The sequence below is a fragment of the Hemicordylus capensis genome, chromosome 2 (genome assembly GCF_027244095.1).
Source record: "Hemicordylus capensis ecotype Gifberg chromosome 2, rHemCap1.1.pri, whole genome shotgun sequence".
Lineage (NCBI taxonomy): Eukaryota > Metazoa > Chordata > Lepidosauria > Squamata > Cordylidae > Hemicordylus > Hemicordylus capensis.
In genome coordinates this window covers 129,949,000-129,961,081 of record NC_069658.1, presented here as the reverse complement: position 1 = coordinate 129,961,081, position 12,082 = coordinate 129,949,000, and the positions used below count along the sequence as shown (strand labels likewise).

At 45.6% G+C, this 12,082-nt stretch overlaps 1 long non-coding RNA gene across 5 annotated transcripts in view; it reads left to right on the top strand.

Annotated features, from left to right (window-relative positions):
• LOC128346578 (uncharacterized) overlaps positions 1-12,082 on the top strand; it is a 112,494-nt gene that overhangs the window by 75,444 nt on the left and 24,968 nt on the right. The window lies entirely within an intron of this gene.

Genomic DNA, 12,082 nt, shown 5'->3' with positions numbered 1-12,082 from the left:
TTTAAAATTCCCCCTGCCCCCGAAGCTTAGCTCATGAAGTAAAGAAATCTTAAATGAGGCTGAATAGTGGTAACAAAAAGCAGAGTAAACTAACTCTCTCTCTCTCTCTCTCTCTCTCTCTCTCTCTCTCTCTCCTATGTGCCACAATAGAACATCATCCTAAATTATTATTTTTAAGGTTTTGTAAATTGTGGATGATGCAACTCATTTAATGGTACTAGAGAAAGACATGCTGTTCTGGTAGATCCAGGTCTTAACACTCACATCAATTTCGGAGGATGAATACAACTGAAGGAAGCCCAGGCAGGTGCACGGCTGGGGGAGTCAGTCATGTGACTTGCCTCTGAGGGGGCCCCCCAAGGCAGTGACCCCCCAGACAACTGTCTCCCTTTCAGAGGCATAACTAGGGAAAACGGCGCCTGGGGCAAGCACTGAAATTGCGCCCCCCCACCGCGCCCCCCGCCACCCCCCAGCATAATCTGACTGACACACATGTTTCAGAAAACTTTTATTTTAAAATTTTAAAAAATTATAAAAATTACCAAAAATTTCAAAATGCAATAAATAACCAAAAATGCAATAAATAACCAAAAATGCGAACTCTCCCTCCAAGTAGCCCAGAGTGGTGCACTACATACTTAGGTTTTTCCTCACAAGCAACAACCCTGTGGAGTTGGCTTGTATCTCAAACAACAGAATTATGATGCAATGATTGATGATACACACCACATTATACTTAGGTTTTTCCTCACAAGCAAGAGACAATCTCCAAAAGTCCTGGCATATAACCCCCTCCCCCATTTTTCTTGCCAAACTTTGTGTCTTTAGCAGGATACCACAGGCACTTGTTAAAGCTAACACTGCAGGTTTTTCTGAGATGGAGCTGTTATAGGAGCACTTCAGCGTAAACTGAGATCACAAGGCAAGCTTTCACAGTGCAAAAACGAGCATGCCAGCAAGCAGAACTCATGGTAAAATTCTCTTGAAACACCTTGTAACAATGCACAGGCAGCTATGTTACACTGCTTGAGTCAACTCACACTGCTGTACTACCCAGGCTGTGGGAATTGACTCTCAGTTCTATATACATGCATGCATTTAAGATTGAGTGCCAAAGAATCTTTATTATTGTTTTTCTTTCTTTTGGGGCAGAGAGAGAAGCGTATAATGCAAACATTAACACCTGTTAGGCACCTGAGACCATAGTTGGGCAGCTAAATAAAAGCCTGATTCTTTAATATTTTTTTTCACATGTGGCTTCTGTAGTTTTTGCAAGTCATTCTCACCCTGACACTTGGTCTGCTGCTTCCACCCGCTCGCCCCGAATCCTTTCTTCCGTGCTGGGTGTCCGTGTGTGTCCTCGTCGTCCTGCCTGCGCCTGCTGCAGTGCAGCCCCAGCCCCAGCAATGACGCTTTCCTCCATGACGGCGACCGCACCACCACGTGCAGCCGAACAGAGGAGGACGGACACACCGCACGCATGCGCAGCACGACTCGACACACTGGCCGAGTCGCGCGTGCGTGCGTCACTGACTAGAGACCCTCTGGCTGGCAAGCCACTAGAGGGCCTCTTTCTGGCTGTTCCAGACTAAGCGAGCGATGGAGTGAGCGAGCCTCAGCCAAGGGCAGGCGCAGTGAGCAGCATGAAAGGCGCCTGCTGCCAAGCCAGGCCACTGACTGGCTGCCAGCAAAGCAATGGGGGGGGGCGCGGGTGGCGCAGAAGAGACCGCTCGTGGGGGAGGGGGCGCCAACGCGCTCTGTTGACTGCTGCAGCGCTGCTGCACTGAGCAGGAGAAATTTGTATTAATTTTTTTTTAAAAAAATGGGGGTTATGGCGGCGCCCCCCACGTGACCCGAAAAGATGGCGCCTGGGGCACATGCCCCCCCTGCCCCCTATAGTTACACCTCTGTTCCCCTTGCCCTATTATAGTTACGCCCCTGCTACCTAACAAACTTCTCCCTACCACATACAGCTATTGGAAAAACAGGATTCTTCTTCTTGTTGAAACTGACAAGTGCATTAGATTCATCTGGCTTTGCTGATATCATCTTAAGGAACAGGAAGTTAGATCTTCACATGTATTCTTACTTCCCCTGGACCTGGTCTGATTGCAGCTAAATCCCACAATAAAGAATGGGACAACTCCAATTCCTGAGCTTGTTCCTATCAGAATCTCTGTAATACATAAGTGTTATGCAGAAGCATAGTAGATGTAATTGAGGTCCCTTATTAAGCTGATATGCAGTCATATCTTCCAGAAACCTGCAATATGCTACAAAGGTTTGGTCAAATTCATAATTTAAACTCTGTTAAAATGTTACAGCTTGCCTTTCAATGGAGCTGCCTGGAAAAAAAACGGGGGGAAATATGTTTAATTTGGGTGTCCTTTATCTTTTTAAAGCTACATTTCTCTCAGTCGATGAAATGCATGATGCTATACATTAGTAATGATATATGGAAAACCAAGAAACATTTTCTCTCTCTGTGCAGTTAAAGTACAATATCAGAATTTCACTGCATAAATCAAGATTCAGATCATACTAGCAGGGTGCCTGAGAAATAGCACTCAGTATTTCAGTTATTTGCATGTCCAGTGTACACTATATTAAAAATGGCTTCTGGCATTCCCTTAAATGGCCTAGCTGAGCTGATGCCAGGGTGGAAATCATTGGCAGCTGATCAAACCCAGTGGAGAACTGTAATCACTAAGGGAATAGACATCTTTTCAAAGAACAGACCTGAGAGGCACAGATAGGGGATGGGTTTGCATGTTGTTGATACAGAAAGGCTGCTATAAAAAGTGGGGATGCTGGTAATTCCTGAATATGCTGATGGATATGCACTATATCTGAAGTAGCAAACGGAAGAAAGTTACAACACTTGTTTTATAGTCACTTTGTTGTTTGTATTCAGTTTTGTAAAAATGAATTGTCTTCAGAGTCCCTGCCAGAAACACTTTTAAAGGAATGGGTTTAGATGGGTGCATGGCTGAAATCATTCTCCAAATAGGGATGTGGCAGATTGTGCACTGGTTCAGCACTGCAGGGAGGGGAGTGGTGAGCAGGATCTTTTAAAAAGAGGAGAGCAGGTCCTTACCTGCTGCTCTCCACCTGCAGCTTCCTGCTGGGGTGGTGCTTATCTCAATAACCCACACACAGCACTGGCACGCACATGGTATCCGTGTATGCGTGGTCGCCATATGCCTGGTCAGCACAGTGTTGCTTACCATCCAAACAGTGCATGTGTGGATGCCATGTTCATGCTGGTGCTGCTGCAGGCAACGGAGAGCAGAGCCTGCTCGCCTCTTTTTAAAAGATCCCGCTAGCCGCTTCCTTCCCTGCAGCAACTATCTCCCTATCTCCCAACTGCAGAATCTAGTAGTCAACATGAAATTTGTTTTGTACTTTTTATTTATGCAGAGTGTATATGGTAATAATCTTTTGTGATGAGCATGTTTCAAGTCCTCAGGTTGCCGAGGAAATCCTTAAGATTTGTGGTCACCTTCTGTCTGGTCAGGGAGAGAACTTTCATTTAGCCTGGAGGGGGGAATCCAGATCATCTCCCTGAGGCTGGACAGGGTGAAAACAGGCCCATTGTCACCCTAAAGGGCTGAATGGCTTGGGGGGGGGCAGGCAGTGCTTCTCTGAGTTTCCTCATCCTCACAAACAGTGGTCTGCAAGAGCACAATTATTTCAGAGCTTTTCTGGCACTCTGAAAATACTTTCTTAAAGCAGCAACACATCCCCGATCCTCGGGCATGTGTTTCTGCTCAGAGTGCTTCTGGAGGACCAGGAGAGCTCAGCAATAACTGTGATCTTGTGCAAGAATGCCTGCGTTTTAGAAGCCCAGGGATTAGTGCAGAGGCTAGTGCCGTGCGTGCACTGTTTGAAGCATTAGTCAGGACATCACTGACACACAACATTAGTCAGGGGATCACTGTAAACATGCATGGGATCATACCCAGGCTTGCAGAAGACAAGGGCTACCTTCGCACATAAAGCCAAATCACAGGATGACGAACCTGAGGTTAAATCCTGAAAGCAGGAATCGTCCCGCAGACGATCTTCCAACACAGGATGGGCAACCTCTGGTTTCAGGGCAGAGGAGCCCCTCCCTCTCCCTGGGGAGGACCAGAGGCTTCATAAGCTTTGAGTCTCCAAAGGACTGCACCCTCATGAGCTAGGGCATCCAACAATAGGGCCCCTGTTGATGTAGGGCCCCTGGTAGATCTGCTTTAAAGACTAGAACTTACTCCTTGCCTTCCCCTCCACACTCAACCCCTACAGACTCTCAAGGGGTCCAGGCCACTCCATGTTTCCAGCCATTTCCCTGTGGACTCTGTCTGACAAGATTGGTGATAGTTCCTAGACACGTCCAAAATTCCCAGGCTGGGACTGGTGTTGTGGCATATGCAGATTGGCTGCTGTGAGGAGTCACAGGTGAGGGGAGCCCCTATTTTCAGTTCTCCCTGGCAAGCCAGGTGGTCATACTGGGCAAAAATCAACATGCACATGTGCCAAGGGATGACTGGCAACATGAGTGCTGGCACTCCTGCTGTCCACCAGTTGCCATGACCTAGAAAGGTGTTGGTGTGGTACCTCTCCCTGGGGCTTGCGAGGGTCTAGCAGTGGGGCTGGGCAGGAAAAGCCCTCTGTCCCACATGCTGGCCCACATGTGTATCTCTATGGCCTGCTACTCTTATGAGAGAGTGGACCTTGGGAGAAGGGGCGTCATCACACATTATTAAAAATTCAGCCCTTGAATCTCCATCCCGATGTACCCCAAGATGGTTCTTCTCATGAGCAATGCCAGATGCTGCATGCTTGCACCCAAGGGGAAGGGGCTGGGCGCTCTTCTCCTTACTAATTTGTATGAAAAATAGAACAGAGCCACTCATGAATTCCAGGGGTTGCCTTTCAGTCCAGACGCTGGTCATCGCTCCCCTGGAATGTGTTATCTTTGTCGGGTAATGACCAAGTTGCCCAGTTCATGGTGCCACCAGGACTATATGTGCTTGTGCAAATACTTATTCATCACTTGATTTGTGAAGACAACTCCATGAAGTGCCCATCTGACATCCCATCCCCTTTCTCTGCAGATTGCCAAAGGGGGGAGATGAGACACAGTGGAAAGTGGGCATCCCCCAATGTGGCTTTCCCCTTTTCCATGCTTTGAAGCTTGGTACACAACAGCAGTGCAGTGTCTCTGTTTCCAGGCAATGGCTGGAGGAGTGTGGAGACAGTGGGGGGCATGGCAAGTGCTTATAAAGGCAGACAATGAGAAGTGCAGCTGGCATAGAGCAGACATGTTTCTGGGCTGGTCTGAATCATCTTCTCTATGGTTTTGGCACCAGCCACAGCACAAAACCCAGGTTTCAGTGGTGGCAGAATTTGGATGACATGATGGCATCGCCAAACCTGAGGTATGAGTAGTGCAACTCACTACAAACTGAAGGTTCAATTCATGGTTTGGGGAGTGTAACCTCGGGTCGCAAAACCGTGGTTTCACGCATTCTGATCACCATGAAACTGAACCTCTGCCTCGCTTGCCTACTATTTGGTGTTATGTCCAAAGGCGACCATTGTGAATGACACTTGTTGATTCACAAGGCAACAGAGATGTTCAAACTCAATAACTACAGTCAGTTAAAAGAGAATAAGAAATGATTTGGGAATTTTAAGATGTTTCCGCCTGAGGTAGTTTAGGCTCCACAATTTATTTCACCATGAAATAAGACCTGAAATTGAGAGTATTTTCTGTGCTGAGCATCAGTTCCAGGATTATTGATTTGTCTAACTCCATGCAATATATTTTGGTGAAAGGTTTATTAATTCCTAAAGCCAAGTTTTTAAGTAACGTAGCTCTTTGAAAACAAGGTCTTATGCCTAAGGATTCTATTTTAAACAGTGGGACTTGCAAACATATATCTATTCACAATATTTTAGCTATACAAATTTGGATCATTTGATAACAGCATTCTATCTCTTTTGATCAAAATACTGAGCATACATTCACTCCTGAACTAAGCTTCTCAGGGATGGAGGCTGAAAAACTAAGTCAAATAGAGGTAAATGCAGTTCAGTGTAAGTAAGTGTGAAGTGATGCACATTTGGGCAAAAGAATCCAACTGTACACATAGACTGATGTGGACTGAGCTGTTGATGACTAAGCTTCTCAGGGATGGAGGCTGAAAAGGATCTTGGGGGTCATGGTAGACAGCTCATTGAAAGTATCAACTCAGTATGCAGCGGCTGTGAAAATGGCAAATTCCATGCTTAGTATCATTAGGAAGGGGATTGAAAATAAAACTGCTAATATTATAATGCCCATATATAAATCTATGGTGCAACCAGGGATGTGCACAAAACCAGTTTGCCTTGTTTGGTTCGAATCTGAACTGGACTTGAACTCAACTGGGTACTCCAGCTTGGCTCAAATTCGAGCCCATTCGGGCCTAGTACGGGGGTGCCAGGGATATTCCTCCAGGGCGGTGTGTGTTAATAGCAGACTTACAGCCTCTGGAGCTTCAGGGAGTGCTGCTGCAGCTGTGTGTGTATGTTTGTCTCCAGCGGTTCGTCCGCTGGTCTCCCATGGCCCGTTTCACTCTGAGCTCATGGTGGCCATTTGGGAAGCCACTGTGCATGCGCACAGGACACACCCACAGAGGCCATCTGTGTGGTCACGCAAATATGTGTGGTCATGCAAATGGCCTCAGATGGCCTCTGCACATGTGTAGAGCCCATGGTCATGCAGATAATGCCCTTTCCGGATGTGTGGTGGCCAGATGAATGAGTGCCAGGCCAGCAGCCAGGCTGGCAGCTGGGCCACTGGACTGCTGGGGGAACACCACTGCGGCTGCAGCTTCTAGGGACAGGAGCTGTATTGGAATGGTAATATCACAGCACTGTCTCATTTACCCTTAAAGGTACCTCGCTCTCTCTCCCCCCGCCCTCCGGCGTTGCCTGCCCTCACTGGCTGCCCTAACTTAAGCTTTATCTGACCGGTGGGTCAGTCTGAATTCGGACCAAACAGTGGTCCGCACATACCCCTAGATCAGGGCCCCAGAGCTTCTTCCTTATGAGGCAAAGCTACAACAACTGGGGCTTTTTAGTTTGGAAAAAAGGTGATGGAAGGGTGACATGATAGAAGTATATAAAATTATGCATGGTTGTGGGGAGAGGGTGGAGAAATTTTTTTCTCCCTCTCTCACAACCGCAGGACCAGCTAGGAAATTTAGGACCAACAAAAGGAAGTACTTTTTCACACAGTGCATAATTAATCGATGGAATTCTCTGCCACAGGATGTTGCCAGCTTGGATAGCTTTAAAAGGGACTTAGACAAATTCATAGAAGATAGGTCTTCAGTGGCTGCTAGTCTTGATGATGATAGGCTACCTCCAAGCTCAGAGCCAGGATGCCTCTGAATACTACTTGCTGGGCAGCGATAGCCGGAGAGGGGAAATGCCTTCACCTTTTGCCTGTGGGCTTCCCAGAGGCATCTGGTGGACCACTGTGGGAAGCAGAATGCTGAATTAGATGGGCCTTGGGCCTGATCCAGCAAAGCTGTTCTTATGCTCCAAAATATCCAGTAAGCATGAACATGTACGTGATTTTCGCTATAGTCTTACATTTTACATGCTCCTTTAAATGTAGGCAGGATCTATTGGGAAAGTATTTAAAATTAAACACCACAGGAGGAAGTAATTCTTTTTAACACTCTGCCCTACACACCACCTGAAATTTTATAATAGAGAGACAGAAGGCAGGATCAATGGGATAAGCAAAGAATTGGATTCCTTACAGACTTTCAGTTTCTTTAAAGAGAGAAAGGTGGGAGAAGGGATGACCTAGATCAATAAAGGTAAGCCCCAATTGTGCTATTTTCTCTGAAAGCTTTCATTTTCTGAATTTCTGCAATTCCCAGTCTTAATGGAAATAACAATGACTTGGCAAAAGCTTCCAGCTATATTCTAACCTCACGAGCACAATTAGAAGCCATTGGATATTGTGAGATTGCACTGAGGGAACTGAGTACAGAAATTGAATCTTGGGATGAAGACAGACACATTTGTGAAGCAGGACACCAGCAGATTTGGAAGTGCCCTCACTACATTCACTCAAAATGTTCTTTTCCTTTTTAAATCATGCTCGGGTTGGGGGAGGCCTTGCACGTTTGTAGCAGAAACTGCTCTGGACAATGCTGATTGGCTGCTGGCTATGTCATCAAATTTCTTCCTAGGTCCTGGACCTTAAAAAAAAATCTATTTCCATTAGCAAGGCAGCAGATTGATAAGTGTATATGTGTACAGGTAGCCTGCCCGAAGAAGCATGGAAGGGCAGGGCAAGACTGATGGCTGAACCAGAGTCTGAGCCTCTGGTATATACAGGTGGACCTCATTCTCATGGTCCCGGCATCCGTGGTCGATGATGATAATTAATTAAGTAATTAACTATATTTGTTAGCCACCCCATAACAAATTGTTCTCTGGGTGGCTCACAACACAGCATTAAAACATCAAATAAAATACATAAAATACATGAAATCACAACATATCAAATAAATACAAAATACCGTACATAACAATTTTAAAACTTTTTAAAAGTCCGTTTTAAAAACCAAATTTAAAAGGTCTGAGTGAATGGAAAGGTCTTTAACTGACATCTAAAAGAACGAAGTGATGATGTCAGGCGAATCTCACTGGGGAGGCTGTTCCATATATGGGGTGTAGCAACCCAAAAGGCCCTCTCCCTAGTAGCCTCCCTAGTAGATTCCACGTATTCGCAGTTGGGCAATTGACACCTGACCTTGGAATATGCAGTAATAAAAAGAGTTTAAAAATAAAAAGTGGGTTAAAATTAAAAGGGTATGTGGTAATGTAAAGAGTTAAAACCCACATATCCTAGGTGGCCAGAAATGACCTCCATGGTTATTTCCAGCCACTATTTTACAGCACAGAACCATTTTTGGCTCCTTTGGAGCGGGGGAGATTTACCACAATTTTTCATGAAACATCCCTGAAATTGAGGGGTTGGTGGAGTGGGGAATTGCTGGACAGCTGGAGACCTGCGGAGCACTTTATCTCTCTTGTAGTCACTGTTTCCAGCCTTTTTAAAGCCATCTTTTGGCCTTCAGGAACCTACCCCCACCATTGCCATTGACTCAAGGCCTCATTATCTGCGGTATATGTGGTTATCTGTGGAAATCGATAATGAGGTTCACCTGTAATCTGCCATTCACCATATGAAGCCACTAAGAAGCCAGGCTCACACACTGAAGCTGAGGGAGCTGCTCTGACTTCTCTTTTTACGTTCTGTGTGGCTTGATCCTTCAGGGTTCATTTTGGTGATGCTGTTCCGGTGGAGCTCAAGCAGGCAGGCAAAATGTGTGGGAAATTTAAGCCTCTCCAGGGTGACCTCTTGAGACTGGTGCAGGAGAAAGAAGGCCTTTATCTCATTAATTACCAACACTTCATAATGGCTGCTTCAGAATGACATTTGGAGCCATGGAGTGTGCGGACACTGCCAGATGCAATCATTGCTGATGTCAAGGAGGTTATTTCATTTGTGAAATAAATATTTGCTCTTCAAGTAGAGGGGAAAGTGCTCCAATGATGACATACAGACTTGCTGGAAAGCTTCGCCGCATCTGCACAAGGATTTGAACTGACTTGGAAGAAAACATGACATGACAGGGGCAAAACAATTATGTGTTTATCCTGTTCACATATGGGCTGGTTGTGTGTGTCTAATTTTGATGACCAAAGTTTCACAGCTTATGAATCTCCCTCACCTTAACTTGCCATACTATGCCTGGTGGGTTTTTTTTAAATTATCAGAACACTTCTTTAATTCATCTACTTGCTGGTTTTACACTTGATTTAAGGATTTGTTTTGGCTTTGCCATGCTCTGCAGTGGTCTTAGGGCCTTCCACATTGTCTTCTAGATAGAATAATTGCTTGGAAGAATAAAAGTTACTAGCTTTACCCGCGCAGATGATCTGCATGCTAGTAATTTATTGCTCTCCTTGCCCCCTGCCGCAGTCCCTGCTTTATTGTCCCTATCATAAATTTCTTTATACAAGCAGTTTTCGATCTCTTGATTTGCTGACACAATAGTTAGTGAGTTGGTCTTGTGGTAGCAAGCATGACTTGTCCCCTTAGCTAAGCAGGTTACATATGCCCTGCCCTGGTTACATATGAATGGGAGACTAGAAGTGTGAGCACTGTAAGATATTCCCCTTAGGGGATGGAGCCACTCTGGGAAGAGCAAAAGTTCCAAGTTCCCTCCCTGGCATTTCCAAGATAGGGCTGAGAGGGATGCCTGCCTGCAGCCTTGGAGAAGCCGCTGCCAGTCTGTGTAGACAATACTGAGCTAGATGGACCTATGGATGGTCTGACTCAGTATATGGCAGCTTCCTATGTCCCTATTTCCTAAATGATCTTATTTGTGAGGGATCTACATAAAGTTGACCATGTCTAAAACCTGGAGGAAGGAGATGTCCTCAAACAACCCATGGGTCAATGAAGGCTGTCCTTTTAGTTGACACCTGACATCAACATCGCTCCCTGTCCTCAAACTTTCATGAAGTCTGCAGGCTTGCTTTATTTCTCTCTCTTTCCCTTCTCCCCTCCTTTCTCTTTCTCTCTCCTCCCCTCTCTCTTCCCCTCTTTCTTCCCCTCCCTTCCTTTTCTCTCTCTCTCTCTTCTTTTCTTCCTCTCCCTTTGTTCTTTCTCTCTTCCCCTCCCTTCCATCGCTCTCTCCCCTCCCCTCTCTCTTCCCCTCTTTCTTTCTCCCCCTTCTCTCTCTTTCTTTCTCCCTCTCTCTTCCCCCTTTCATCTTTCTTTCTCATGTGAGGGCTCGGTGTTTCCAAAGGGACAACTCTCACCTCCTTTGCCCTCATTAGTCATGGACCCTTGTGTCTCCCACTTCTGATTCCAGAAGCAAAGTGGCTGCATAGCCACCTCGCAAGCCCCTGTGTGCAGCGTCTGGGTATCCCCCAGGGCTGGCCTCATTGCCACCCATTCCCACAACCCACCTGACACTTGAGCTCACAAAACAGAGAAAGAGCCATGCCCCCCACCAACGACGTATTTCCTGGATCCCACACAGACCATTATGCATCTGAAGTTGCCACATGGGGGGCGGTCAGGGTAGCCATCCCTTCCTCTCAGAGCCAGCATGGCAGGACATGCTTTTATTGATTGTGGATACAGCAGCGCCGATTGGTTTTACACTGCAAGGAGGGGAGGCTTGCCACATACCACCTGCCACGTACTGCCTAAGCCTTAGAGAGATAGATAGTTTCTCTTTTTCTCTGTCTAAGGGAGTTCTGCAGCACACAACATTAGCATGGAAAAAAGACAAGGCAAATGTGATGTTGTTTCACAAACTTGTTGCAGAGAAGCTTTTACAATTAGCTGTCATATTTAGTGCTGGTACACAACTCATTCATGCTTGTTAATTTCCTTAGGTTTGGAATATGACATAGAGATTTTTTCCTCCTCTTCCACTTATTTATTTATTTATTTATTTCCCTTCTTTAAGTATTCCTTCAGATGTGACAGGTATCCCCATCAAATGTCTTGGTGAGTTTTCAAAACAAATTTAGACTTTTTATGAATAAGAGGAGTGCCTGCAGTTATACTAGCTGGAATCAAAAGCGGGGAAACATGCTTTATCAAATCTGAGGCAATAGCCTATTCAGCTAATTAAGTATTAAGCTTAAGAGAACACTCTCTTTTTTGTGCCTTTCCTATAGTGTGGAATCAGTTAATTGTATCAGTGAATTGTATATATCAGTTCGTGTGAAATAACAGGAACTGATCAGAGTCAGAATACGATATTGGAAAGAGCATCGGCAAACTGAGCAATACATTCCAAGCTGTGATCATTTTTCAAGAGCAGCTGTCAGGAACTGTTAGGAGAGAATCAAATTATCCCCTGAATAACTGTCCTAAAGTCAAGAAGCTGTTCGCTGTGCTAAATGTCAGTGCTCAGGCAATCAAACTGATTGGATGACCCTTTCAGCTTCCCCACTGGAGGACATGGCTGAAATAATCCATAATAGTTATATAGTAATG